Source organism: Gossypium hirsutum, chromosome D11 (assembly GCF_007990345.1).
Source record: "Gossypium hirsutum isolate 1008001.06 chromosome D11, Gossypium_hirsutum_v2.1, whole genome shotgun sequence".
Classification (NCBI taxonomy): domain Eukaryota; kingdom Viridiplantae; phylum Streptophyta; class Magnoliopsida; order Malvales; family Malvaceae; genus Gossypium; species Gossypium hirsutum.
The window spans coordinates 7,583,097-7,596,505 of record NC_053447.1 but is presented as its reverse complement, the minus strand read 5'-3'; the positions used below and the strand labels follow the sequence as shown (position 1 = coordinate 7,596,505).

Below are 13,409 nucleotides of genomic sequence, written 5' to 3'. Positions count from 1 at the left end.
TTTCTATGAAACAAACACAAAAAAATGCAGAAAATATTTTTTGTAAATCATTTTACAGTGAAACAAACGAAGCCTCAAGCACAAATACGAACTGTTATTATTTATGGGATTAATATATTCCCCTTAATATCTTCTTGTCTCATTTTCATTCTTATTATCAAACTTCCTCATCAAGGAAAAGCATTAGAAAATAGATACTCTGATTGTCGGTATAATTAAACTCCAAACCCACTCCATCAATTTAACATATCTGATTTCTAGCCTTTTGAAATTAAAATTTCTAGAAATTATAAAAATGAGATGCTGTCGTCATATGTTCCGGATGGTAATAATAGATGGAGCGGAGTTAGGTAAAAATAGTCAATTGATTTGAGCAACTAACTACCAGTTTAGTTGGGTAGTTACCATAGCGCATTTACTCTTCATAAATGCTGCAACTCATGGTTTTCTCGCCAATCTGTCTCATTCACATAATTGATCAAAGTTCGCTTTGGGTTGCTGTGGCTCCATGTGATTGATATTTTTTCAATATCTAAGAGATCCAAGTTACTGGGATTTTCAATTGCTATTTCCCTTTCACCACCTTAACCATGAATTTGCCTTTACTTAATTTGACTTCTTACTGATTTTCAAAACATAAATAATAACAAAATGTCAATGAAAGAAGCAATGTTGAAAGAAAATAATCATGGTAAAAGAACAGGGGTTCAGATTTTAGCTTTGAGTGAGGTGAAAAGTTGAAGAACATCATTTCTCAAACAGAATTGCAGGCACATTCCATGGAGGAACCAAGGACTAAACCGGATCCATCTCAAACGGTGAAGGCCCATTTGAGCAAAAAACCAAAGCGAGACCTTGAAATTGTGAAAAGCCCAATAATACAGAACCCTTGTTGGGAATGAAACACCCAACTTTGTTTCATGCCAGATCATTAAACGCAATTATAATCGTTAATTGCAGTCACAGTCAGTCACGCCCCACACCCAAGGCCCAAAGGAGCTCAGATGTTCATCACTCTCAACTTTTCATCTTAAGGCTTAAACCTAATAGGCATAGCTTTTTCATATCAGCAAATGTCACTCGGCATCCAAAACGACAGAGAGAATCTCATTCCTATCGCAATCAAATCTTTGTTCAACTCTCTCAATCTGACTGACCTCAGATTCTATCTCAACTCGTAGCCAAATTTATGCTACAAAACCCAAAGCAAAGGCACCTAAGAGTGTTTGAGAATCTTTTTGCGATGGAACAAACTGCGTATATTCTGACGTGGATAACTTTTTCCATGCTTTTTTTTGGGGGGGAGGGGAGGGTGCGGAGGGGGGTATAATTTCTACCACTATAACGAACACTGAGAAGAACCTTCTTATAACAGAAGAGACACCAATGTTTTTGGCTAACACATAGAGCTTCATCTTTCATTATTATCAATTCAGGACCTAATGTTTTTAAGATCTTAAGACACCAATGTTACTATATAATTGAATCAATGTGTCATAATGCAAAATAAAAGTCCGGGTCCAAGAGTTGTCCCCCGCTACTGAATTTCATGATCCATGGAACAAAAATCAGCTACTTTCTAAAAGGTAAATGACAAAAGGAAAAGGGACATATATATACACTGGGGCCTATAGGGGCAAAAAGAACAGTTAATTAAGCCTTAGGTATGGATTAAAGTGTATTAAGCCCACAAGAACAGAGCAAATTTAATCAAGGTCAAATGAAGTGGGTTGATCCTTCATCCTTAACTCAACGTCTTTGTAGCTTTACATTTACCGTTAATCTGGTTCCTAACTCGGCATTATCGGTAGCAAGGGTCAAATGGAGTGGGGTTGATCCTAAAATCCTAAGTCATACATGTTGATAAGCATTCGTTAAAAGGGACTTTTAGACTCAAGTAAACCTTAGAAAGGAGAAAAAAAAATACATTTCTAAGAACAAGCCAAGCAAGAAGAGACCCACTTATGAGATAATGTAAGCAGCTTTCTTTTCTTCTTCTCCATTTTGGCAACTATTTGTTCTACATAAGCAAGAAGTAATGAAAATGACCTACAGCTAGGTACAAACTCTACAGTTAAATCAAAAGGCTTGCTAGTATCAAGAAATACAACACTCACCGCGCCTTCTTCCTGGATTTAAACAGGAATTTGATGGCGGCGAAGGCGAAAACTCGAAAGGCAAATGCGGTGGCTCTGCCTCACCAGAAAGCATATCCACATCTCTTTCATGGTAGACCGCTTGCTTGGTGATCTTTGTAGACAAGCAATGCAATGGTAATACAAAGCATGCTTGATCTTTATCCAATGAATGAATAGAGGGATCAACAAGTTCAAAAGCCTCCCGTTGTAGGCCAGTTGCCTTGCCCAAGATATCAAATTTGCTCTCTCGAATTCTGACATCGGCGAGGCCGTGACTTGGAGAGGTCTACGACCGGATATTATGACCAAAACCAGAACCCCAAAGCTGTAAACATCGCATTTCTCTGAAAGTAAACCACCACCACGTACTCAGGCGCAATATAACAAACGGTTCCCTCATACTCGGCGTGCTACTGATCCTACCGCTCTTCGGTATATCCCCACTAGCCCAATCTTGGCTATTTCTTCTACCGATTTTGAATTCACCACTAAATCCATCTAACACCAATCAATGCTGCCTCGGCTGTTCTTTTTCTTTTTCCTTACTACATTTCTTCATCTCTTTGCCACCAGAGTTCTCCATTGTTACTGGAACTAAGACCCCTTTTCTTCTTTTTCTTCTTCTTCTTAGTTAGTTCTCACAAATTCTTCTTTCCACCACTCTCTGGGCTTTCTGTTCTCTCCTTCTTCCGAATCTTTTCCTTTTTATGTCAACGCTGGAACTGGAAACCTTACTATCATTTGTTATCGACTGAGCTTGGAAAGTAGCCATTCTTTTGGTCTTTCTTTTTAATTCATTCCCATCCATTCCATTACATGTCTTTAACTCTCCCCGATTCGACCAACCCAGGATCCTGCTTCCACACCAATCTCTTCTGAACCACCCTTTTTGTGACCAGCTATCTCTCCCACTTTCCACACTGACCTTGTCAGAGTCTTCAGATACACTCCTTTTCAGTCCACCTCCGGTGCAAGCCGGCGACGCTAGAATCAAACTCTAAGCACACAGCTTTCCGGTGATCTATGGCTATCAGCAACAGTCAAACTCGCCCCTTCTTCGACCCGTCAAACGCTCTCTGTTTCTTCTAAATGATCCGTTATTCTACATCTTTTTTCCTCAAACTTCACCTGCTTCAGCCCTTCGATTAGATCCTCAGTTTTCATCTAGCAAGACCGAAATCACCATCTTGGCGTTGAAATCTTCATCCAAAAGAATATACTTGGCTTAATATCGCCGTGAATACCGGCGGATCACAGAAATGATGGAGATACTCAAGCCCTTTAGCCACATCGCTTATAACACAAATCTTTACGCCACCCATTAGCTCTTCGCATTTTCTATCCCGCAGCGCGTCTTGCACGCTCCGATTTTCCATTATTCGTAACCAGAACGAACCTTCTTCTTCTGGAATCTGAAGAGAACCCAATGAGAGGAACAATGTAGGGAGAATCCAAGGCGCGTGAGAGAGAGAGTTCGTTGTGGAACTCACCGCTCTCCTTGCAATGAATCTGTTGAGTTCATAACTTTGACTGCGAGCGGCTGGGGGGACGAGGGGAGAGTTCCTTTGGTAAACTGAGCCGATCCACCGTGCCCTAACCGGTTTGAAGGGGAGAAGGGGAGGTGGCGCGGCGGAGGAGGGAGTATGGAAGCGCGGCAGTGACGATGGCTTGAGATTCGATGGAGCTGTGCGGTTGCGGGAGAGCTTCCGGTAGATTAAGATGTTAGACGGTTAAGTTTATAGTTATGGTTACGGCTGCAGCGAGTAGTGGGGAGGGTGTATGTTTTATGTAGTGGCGGTGGTGCTGCGGTGGCGTCTCCACGCAAATTCTGGAGGCGAAACCGTGATGGCATGATTGCAATAGAAGGAACCTAAGCGAAGTTAGATTGCATTTAGCTTTCTTTTTCTTCTCCGTTTAGACTTTAGAAGGAGAATTTTCTGCCACTGACTGAATACTAGAAAAAAGAATTTGTTTTAATTTTGTTTTTTTTTATTGCGTCGGGATAAGAGGAGTGTTTGGGTGACAGATAGTGTGTGAACGTTGACGTGTCGGAATATAGTTGGAGGGGTCACGAATCTAATTGTGACCGTTGAGTGAGGGGGTTTAATTGTCAATTTAGTGATAACTGATGCGATGCTGATGGGAGGTAGAAATTTTTTATTGAGCGTGAATGAACGAGCCATTGGGATGAACATGGCACGAGTGTGGGGTGTCACGTGGGATCAGGTATACAAAAACAAACTTGTTTTTGTCTTCTGTGAAGCCTTTGATGGCGGGTTAAGGAAGTTGGAATGGGCAACGCGCATCGGGGGTCGCGTGACGAGAATGGATCTTGTGTCTCGTTTTGTTTTGTTTGTACTTGTTTGTTTTCTTCGGATTTTCAACTCTTTAATAATATTATTTTGAATTTTTCTTTTAGTTAAAAACAGTGTGCAGCATACGTTACCAAGGCTACGGCTTAATGGCTTTGACCTATTGCCTACTCTTCTTCTTCTTTTTTTTTTAAATTTTATAGTACCATCTATTTTTGTAACCTTATTTTTAATGAAATAATTTACTTTCATTACTTAACATTGTTTTTTTCTAATGCCCATAACCAATTGTTTTTTCAGTAGCATTTGATTGGTTGATTTAGTTTAATTAATATTCATTTAAAAATTAAAATAATTTATTTGACAGTTTCGAGTAATTTATTGAATCAATTGATCTAATTTTTCTCTTCAATCTACACCCATTTAATTTTCAATTCAAAATTTTAAAATATATAATATCTCCTAACTTATTCATTATTTTGAATTACAATATTTTTATTCAAATCATATTGAAGAGTAGAGCAAAAGGGGAAGGGTATCCTAGTAAATTTGGCGAGTAGTAATTGACTTTTTTTTATTTCACCTCGGTAAAGGATTCATACCGTACAAAAGGATAAAAGTAAATAAAAGTAAAACAAAAGAAGATGTTTACAGCTTGCAATGTAGAGTTGAAAAGGAAGAGGTCAGAGAATAAACAAGTAAATAAAATGTTGAGTAAGAGAGGAGAGAGGGTGAGTCATTCATGCCGTTGAGTTCCACTCCACTCCACTTTTTTCTATATTTATATTTGTTAACAAGTGTTCGAGCCCTCTTGTCGGGGTCGCTTTGGCTAACTGACTGGCTGGCTGGGTGCAGTGCAGTGCTGTGCTGCTACCCCCCGTGATGGTCAGCGATATTTCCCAGGCCGCTATGTTAATGTGAATGTGATGATGATCTCCAACGATGAGTTCAATATTTATTATATCTTTGTTGTTTACCCAAAACAACAGTTACTTTATTGGCATTAGAAGTAATTAAATATGTGTTGGAACGTGATGGTATTCCCTGAGGGATTTGGGTGGATACGGAGCTTTTTCACTAAAGATTGAAGGGGTGTTGAATCAGATCTTTGTAGACACAAAGGAGGGTGGTTTTTCTTCACGGATTTCGTTAGATTTGAACGGATCTTTCTTTCAAACAAAATTAGAACCAGAATGTGCTTTACGACACGGGCATGCAACCCTGTATTTTTTATACGCCATTGCACCAGCTGGTGTATTAATGATCCTTTCTGCTTAGTGAAATGGGTCTAACCAAAGCCCTATATAACTATTTTTGAATTTCTTGGGTCCATTAATGGATTGGGGTGATAGTTTGCTTTCGTTTTTTATATTCTTTAGATTTAATTCTGATTTTCATATGAATTTTGATAATTTAATGGTTAATGAATTTTGATTTATAGGAAGTCAATTACAAAGTTTTTTTTTTCTGCACTCCATTTACAATCAATTACCTTAGTACATATTTGAACAGAGAATTTAATTAAGAACCGATTGAGTCTTAATTATTAGTATGGGCATTGCTGTCAATGTAAGGGACGTAAGTTCACATGTGTTGAAATATATTTCCTTTATTTATGAGCTGAGAAAAGAGTATGAGTAATTCTGATTTGTGCCTCAAAGCACTGAAGCTGAACCCGCTTTTTAACTTATCCACCAGATCTAAACTTAAAAGATCACGTTCGACAATAACTTCATTCTTGTTTCATCTTCTGCACCAACATTAATCAACTTTTATTTTTCTGCTTCGCGACGGCTGTGGACTAACAGTAGATTTTAGTGGTGCCAGTCATCTGTGTTAATTTATAAAACTTGCACCACTGCATTAATTTATAAAATTATTATAAGGATCAAATTATGTCATGAAACTAAATTTCAAGATTTAGTTCAGCGGCTGATTAACAATTGTAGTAATTTTACTACACTTTTTAGATTAGCCCATATGAATTTTAAATGAATCTGTGATTCAACCATTCAGAGCAATTCACTCAAAATTGATTAAACTCCTTTGTCCAGACTGGTATTCACCAGTTCTCATCAAACAGGCCAGTTTTGGTTCAAACAAGCATGACCCAAACTCAAGGAAATAGTAAAACATTTCAGACTGCAATCTGACCACAACTGCAGTGGAGGCGACACACAAGTTACTTGTGATAACAATCTAGTTATTCAAACGATTATTACATATTTAGTTCAACAAAGATTCGGTACAGTGGCTAAGCAACTAACGCTATGTTGGAGAATGAACAAATATTTATGAATTGAATTCCACCACCAGAAAGAACACAAGCAAAGAGTAATTATAACCGGTTTTGTAATTAATCATTGCATGTTGCAAGCACTGAAAGGCCCAAATTCACATGCATCGCCATTGGAAAGTTAAAGTGGCTTTGCACCACCATTTTTCGTGGATGCTATTCACCGGGAGTTGAGCTTCCACTTCTCTTGCTGGAATGCCCCGTAAAGGTCCTGCCATGAATTTTCCGGCTTTGCTCAGTCCACTGCCAACAGCTCCAAGGCCACTCCAACAATCCAATCCAGCACCAACTCCGAGCACCGATACGGTACAACCATTCCAACACAGATCCAACCAACGACGCTGCTCATCAAGTGCATCCATTGTGTTCCTATAACTCCAGCTTCTTTCAATTTCTTTCTTTCTTCGAGGATCCTCTTTTCTTCCTCTAAAGCATCAGTTGTTCCTCCTGTTGAACTGATGGTACAAAGCTGCATATACAAAATAGATTATTCAATCAGAAAAGATAAGAGACTAATCCTATTCACTCATGGTATCACATAAGACTCAAATATACAAAGTGGAAACAAAGGGCAATATACTGGACTTAATGAATCAGAAGCACATCATAATTTAAGATCTAGCCTAAAAGACAAAAAAGGTGTACTTATGGTGCAGTTTCCTCTGTCTTTATCTTTTACTTTAGTGTATGAGTGAGGAAGAAGATTCAGAGTATTCCTTTGGAGTCTCAGGTTCAATTCAATCAAACGGAATTTTGCAATTCCTAATCTCTTGTCTGCCCATGTCCTGGTCAAAAACTGTTTGAAGCCATAATAAACATTGCATAAACTAACCATAACGAATACATATATCATAAATTAGAATATAAAATGACGAAGAAAAACAAACAATTTGTTTTTCAAAACAGGGAGGGAGAGGGGACTCTGAACATGGCACACTATAGAGATGTACATGAATCCAATCTCAAATTTCAACTTAGCATGGTATTCAGTAGAAACAAGATTATGACAGCATTGCAAAGATGAACAGGGGACGTGGTTCAAACTCTACAGTGAGTGCCTGTGTCTCTCTATTCTGCAATAAACTAAAAAGTTTGATTCCAAACAGGATTCAGGTTGTTGTCGATGACTTTTGGTTTTAACGCTTGAACAAGGTCGAATGTATACAACCAATAAGGATCAGACTTTCCAATCATTTCCATGTTCTTCAAATCATTAGCTTTTGACTACTGTAACTGTCGCTTTCCCTCCGGTTTCAGCTCTATTCACTGTGTAACAAAAGGAGAAATGATAGTCTTATCGAGAAATCTCGACATGCAAAGTGAACCAAATAAAAACTCGGGCATTCTTCTCCCCATAAATTTGCAGTATAACCTTCCACAATGGTGAAACAGCAAGAGACAAAGTCTCAAAGTTACCTTGTATCAACTGGTATACCACAATTGGAACACAATTCTATGTGGCACTGAAGATGTCTGTGACAATTGTGTTCACAGTATCTACAAAATACGATAAAAGTGGAACAATCTACATATTAACGAGTGTAATTAAGATATCAAAACAATCAAAGTGTATGAACATGTTCAAGTAAAAACAAAAACTTACATAATCATATCTGAATTCTGGAATTGCTTGTTAAGTTCCACCAACAGCCTTCAGAGTGTAATCAATTCTAGGCTTGGGTGTTGGAAAAAAAAGTGAATTTCATGAAAGGTGATGATTATCAGACCTAAATAATTCCTACTTACATCTTGCAGTTCTGTTCAGTCACTTGTACATATCATTTTTAGCAAAAGTGAATGAATACACATATAAAAGAGAAGAGTGCTAAATTGATGCGGAGTTTGCGATGCAATCATCTACACTCGTTAAACCCCTAAACGATCTAAAAGAAGAGTGCTAAATGGTGTGAACTGCTTGTTAATCATCTATACTTGTAAACCTAACTAATTTACAACTTAGCAAGCTACAGGAATCATTCATTGAATTAACCAGTTGTTTCTGAAACTCTGATGTTCTAATTAACCAAACATATATAAACACTTACACTTGTATTCATAAATTACTTAATGGTATACCTCAGAAGAGAGCAACGATACAGAGAATACAGGTATCTCGTTCAGCAAGCTGGAAGATGAACACGATACAGTGAAAACTTGAAGATCCTTTAACTGCATCACGAACAACGACTAATAGTAAACAAATCTAGTCTCATAAATCAAGTCCACAGATGGCAAAAGAATATGGTATGGTATGGTGTCAAACATATTACATTTAAATTCAATACATGAAAATTTGTGGAGGTTGTTTGATGCACCACCTGAATTGGTATTGTAGAGCACAAGTTGCTTTCAACACCTAAATATAATCTTGGATCACACCCACCGGAAATCATATCCATTGTGAATTTGACTTTCTTAAGGTCTGAACACGACCCTAACATTCAATAAGTAACCATGGGAGGAAGAATGCTTAAAAGGAGGATCTCAAAATAGTTCATAAATTCTAAAAATCAACTCGAGCAATAATCCTAAAAGTTTTTTAAGTATGATTATTATTAACTAGGAAGACACGCATATTGATATTATGTATATCTAGCTTGTGTAGGACACTTAGTATTATGAACATTGGAAACACCACTATTGAAGGAGTCATGAACTGTATTAGATCTTGCTGCAAGATGAAGCAGTTATACAAGTAAAGCAGAATGAAGTCCATTTTCATTGAGCCATACCTTATCCTTGGGAGCACAGTGCGAGAGAACATTTGCTAACTTCAGTGAAGTAATTCCTGGAGGTCGATATTCTTCCAAGAGTGGTTCAACAGATTCTTGATGACTGCTGATGCTGCTGAAATTGAACATCATAACCTGTTAGCTCATACTTTATATAACTGAATATCATTACGAAGCCATTTAAACTTATAGCAGATACTTCGCGCTTCATGAATCTCCTTCCAAAAATTCTGCAAACAGGAAACTCAATTGGGTTCTTCGAATTATCTGAAATGCCTAATGTAAGTTCATATTTATTTTACTATAAAATGTTTAATTATAATTGCATAATAAAAAAGTGAAACTATTTCCTTCACAACATCAAAGAACTGAGATAGCCTGAAATCTAATTTTATCTATGCTTCAAGTTACCCTCAGTTATACAAAGCTACGGTGCTTGCTTTTTGGCTTTCTGATAGCATTTGGTCTCTTCAGCCTTCTTGAATAACAGCTGCTATTAATCTAATTGCCAAAACAAGTAGCTTACTCTGCTACAGTGGCCATAATTTGCTCAATTTGTTTGTTCAGGCCTTCAACCTGAAAGGACCACCATACCATACGATGGTAAGCAACTATTACAACTGTATTAATAAAACTAAGGGCTTTTCTCTTGCCTAAAATGAGGTAATCTAGTCTTTTTTTGTCCCTAAAAATTTGTATCTAGCTGTAAGATGCATATTAGACGGCCACTAGTAAAGTCAATGTAAGGTATTTTTCAAGTACGAACTGCTCTTCCAAAGAAAAAAAAATCATTAGTTATTAATTAGTTCGAGGTTATATAAGAAAAATAATAATTTCAATTTTGCGAAGAAAGAGATTTGCACTTAACAGTGAAATGAGAGATATTTGGTTTTCTTCAAGGTTGATCAAGTGTATGACAAGATTCACGTTATATATGCTAATAAATATAATAGCCTATGAGATGTTAACAGGAATACTAATTAATCTGACACACTAACTAACCTGTTCATAGACAGGAAAGATATCCATTGGAAAATTATCGCGCAAATTTTCTTAGATCACCCTGTTGAGAGCTCCAAGATCTTTATTATCAGCTGCCTGTCAGGAACGACCAATATAGTGTATTAATGGGCATCCAATAAGGGTTGAAATCTGAAGTTAAAGAATGAATTAGTCACAGTCTAATAACCCGGTGAACGGTTCAGCATCCTAAAGGCAACTAAAATGTAGATCCATTACCTAACAACAAGGCAAGAGAAATATGTTTATCCACATTTTCATCATACACATTCAACAATGATATTAAAAACAGCCATGAGACATTGTACAGTATAGGCATTGAAGAAGATACTGGTAAAACCACAGAAAATGATAATTTCTTGTTACTGCCAGTGCCCCTCGGTATAGTGAGATTTTAAATGAGAATGGCGTATTAGTTTTTTTTTTTGTTTTTTTTTTTTAAATCCTTGTCCTAGAAGATGCTTCAGCCAACACATGGTTTCTTCATGAACATCCGAAATTAAACTTCAACAACTTAGTCTATTTATAAAAGTTGCAAGGCAACTATAAAGCTATTGCCTAACTTTAATTCAAAATAGCCCTATTCTGGCCATGTTGGTTTAGGCATGACTCAAATTTGATGTTCACTACTTTCCACCGGCCTTAAATGATAATATAGCAACTGCTTTAATGCTCTGCACAATTTTCAACTCAGCCGACTCTTAAATTCCAACCTCCTCCTACACTACAAAATTTAAGTGCACTATTAAAATGAATCAAAAGAATCAAAGCGAACAGTTGAAAACATGGCAAGCTGATTTGTAATACAAGGGAAATTAAAATGAATTACTCAACCAGTTTTCAACAACTTTTTAGATTTTTATTTTTAGAAACTCATTTGAACAATTAACGGAACTAGCAAAATTAACAAGAAGTTTAACGAACTGCGATCCATTAAATTGAAGGAATAAGAAACAGAGATAGGCAAAGTAGCATACCTTGGCGATTCTCTTGGTGCTTCGGTACCTCATCATATGACGCCAGCCAGCCATCAATGAAATCCCGAAGATTATCCCCAGCAAAATCCCCGAAATCAGCCCCATTTTCCTGGAATCCAACAGAAATATCTTCAGGAAACAAATAAAAAGAACTCCAAGATGTACAATAAAGTAGTGACCGGAGAGCGAAGGAAAGGAAACTAAATCAAAATGAAAAGTGGGGATCGAACAAGAGAGAGGAAAACCAATTTACGTTGAGAAAAACTTGGATTCTTCTTCTCTTCTTTGTAAAGCTTACTCCAAATTATTCGGAAACAGTGATTTAATCTCTCCTCTGCGTAGGAGAAAAAACAGTGATCGTTTTTTTTTTTTGGTTCAAATATAAAAAACGCCTCTATCAAACAAGTTGGATGAGGGCGTTGGGACAGGAAAGAACAATGAAAAGTTAAAAGATTGAAGCATTCAAGTTATATGTAGGCCATGGCTGGACTGGAGAGAATCAATGAAAGAGAAGAGACAATAGAGAGACTCATTTCTTTGCCTTTAAAATCTTCCGCATTGAATTTTCTCGTGTATTTATATACGCGTCTGTCGGTTTTGTTTTCTGTAATAATTATTTAGATGAGAAATAAATTAAATAAATATCTACCGGGCGTGATTTCCAAATAACCGAATTTTGTATTTTCATTTTGTACTGTTCAGGAAGTTATTTTAAATTTAGGCGAGTGAATTTTTTTTTATTGGTGCCTACTTTTCTAAAATATATGAAAATATATTTATTTTTAATTAAAATTGGCCGCAAAGCCGGGTCTTGGTTTCATGGGTTTTTATTTTTAATATATAATTATTCATAACATTGACAATTAATTAAATAAATAATTTTCCCTAAAAATAAATATTTTATATGTGAATAGTAATGATGGATGTATTAAAAATTTAGTGAAAATTAGGGTAGGGATTAAAATTTGCTATTGATACCTAAATGACATGAATTAGATTTCTTAGTCCTTTTTTCTCTTTCCAACTTTGTATGATAAAAAAAATGCATTGAAAACTAATACATAAAACAAAAGTAATAGTTGATGGATAAAAAGTTTGCCCTATGAATCTAGTTTTTTTTTTTCCAAACACTATGATCTAGTTTAAAAAGGGAAATGTTATTATTTGAATTTTTTTTATTTTAAATATATTATGAAAAGTTAAAGGGATAGTAAGAGTGAAAAGAGATTTGAAAAGATAAAAACTTAAAATGTAAAAAAATGAAAATTATTTTATAGGTGCGTTTTGGTAAGAAAAATAGAAAATTTGAAATAAAATTATTTGTTTTGTATTCATTACTGAATAGAGTTGAAAAATATATAATTTTGATTTAACATTCGAGTCGTTTTAATTCTTATCTTTCATCATTTTAGTTTGGGTAAACTATTTAGTTAGTTGTTTAACTTTTAGGGTGTTTTTGTTTTAGTCACTTAAGCATTAAATCTCTAACAGCGGTTAACTGTACACAGCACATCATGTTTGCACATTCATTTTTGGTCACCCAAATTTTACTTTGCTTTTATTTTGGTCACCCAAAAAAAAGTCTTTGTTAAATTATTGATCGAAGTAAAAAAAAAAAAGAACTAAATAATACACAAAAATGTCAAACTGTACTTATTTATCCCCTTAACGAAAATTTAATTATTTGAAGGTATAAAATAAAATCTACTAAGAATGTTTGAAATTTTATCCAAACAAGCCTAAAGTAATCTATTCACTTTTTTATTCAATCAAGTGTACTTAAATGTTAGAAATTTTAAAACATACAAGTGACTACTAAATTGAGCGTCCGTGAAATTAGAAAAAAAATCATTTCATCATTTGGAGGTTTAGATATATTATATATAAAAAAACTTATCTAAAAACTCTTGAATTAAAATAAATTAGTTAATTAA

The 13,409-nt window shown here is 35.8% G+C and overlaps 2 pseudogenes; both read right to left on the bottom strand.

Annotated features, from left to right (window-relative positions):
- Positions 1 to 1,965: 1,965 nt before the first annotated feature.
- Positions 1,966 to 6,964, bottom strand: LOC121223019 (receptor-like serine/threonine-protein kinase At2g45590; annotated as a pseudogene).
- Positions 6,965 to 6,981: 17 nt separating this feature from the next.
- On the bottom strand, positions 6,982 to 11,990 carry LOC121223018 (calcium-dependent lipid-binding protein-like; annotated as a pseudogene).
- Between the last annotated feature and the right edge of the window lie 1,419 nt (positions 11,991 to 13,409).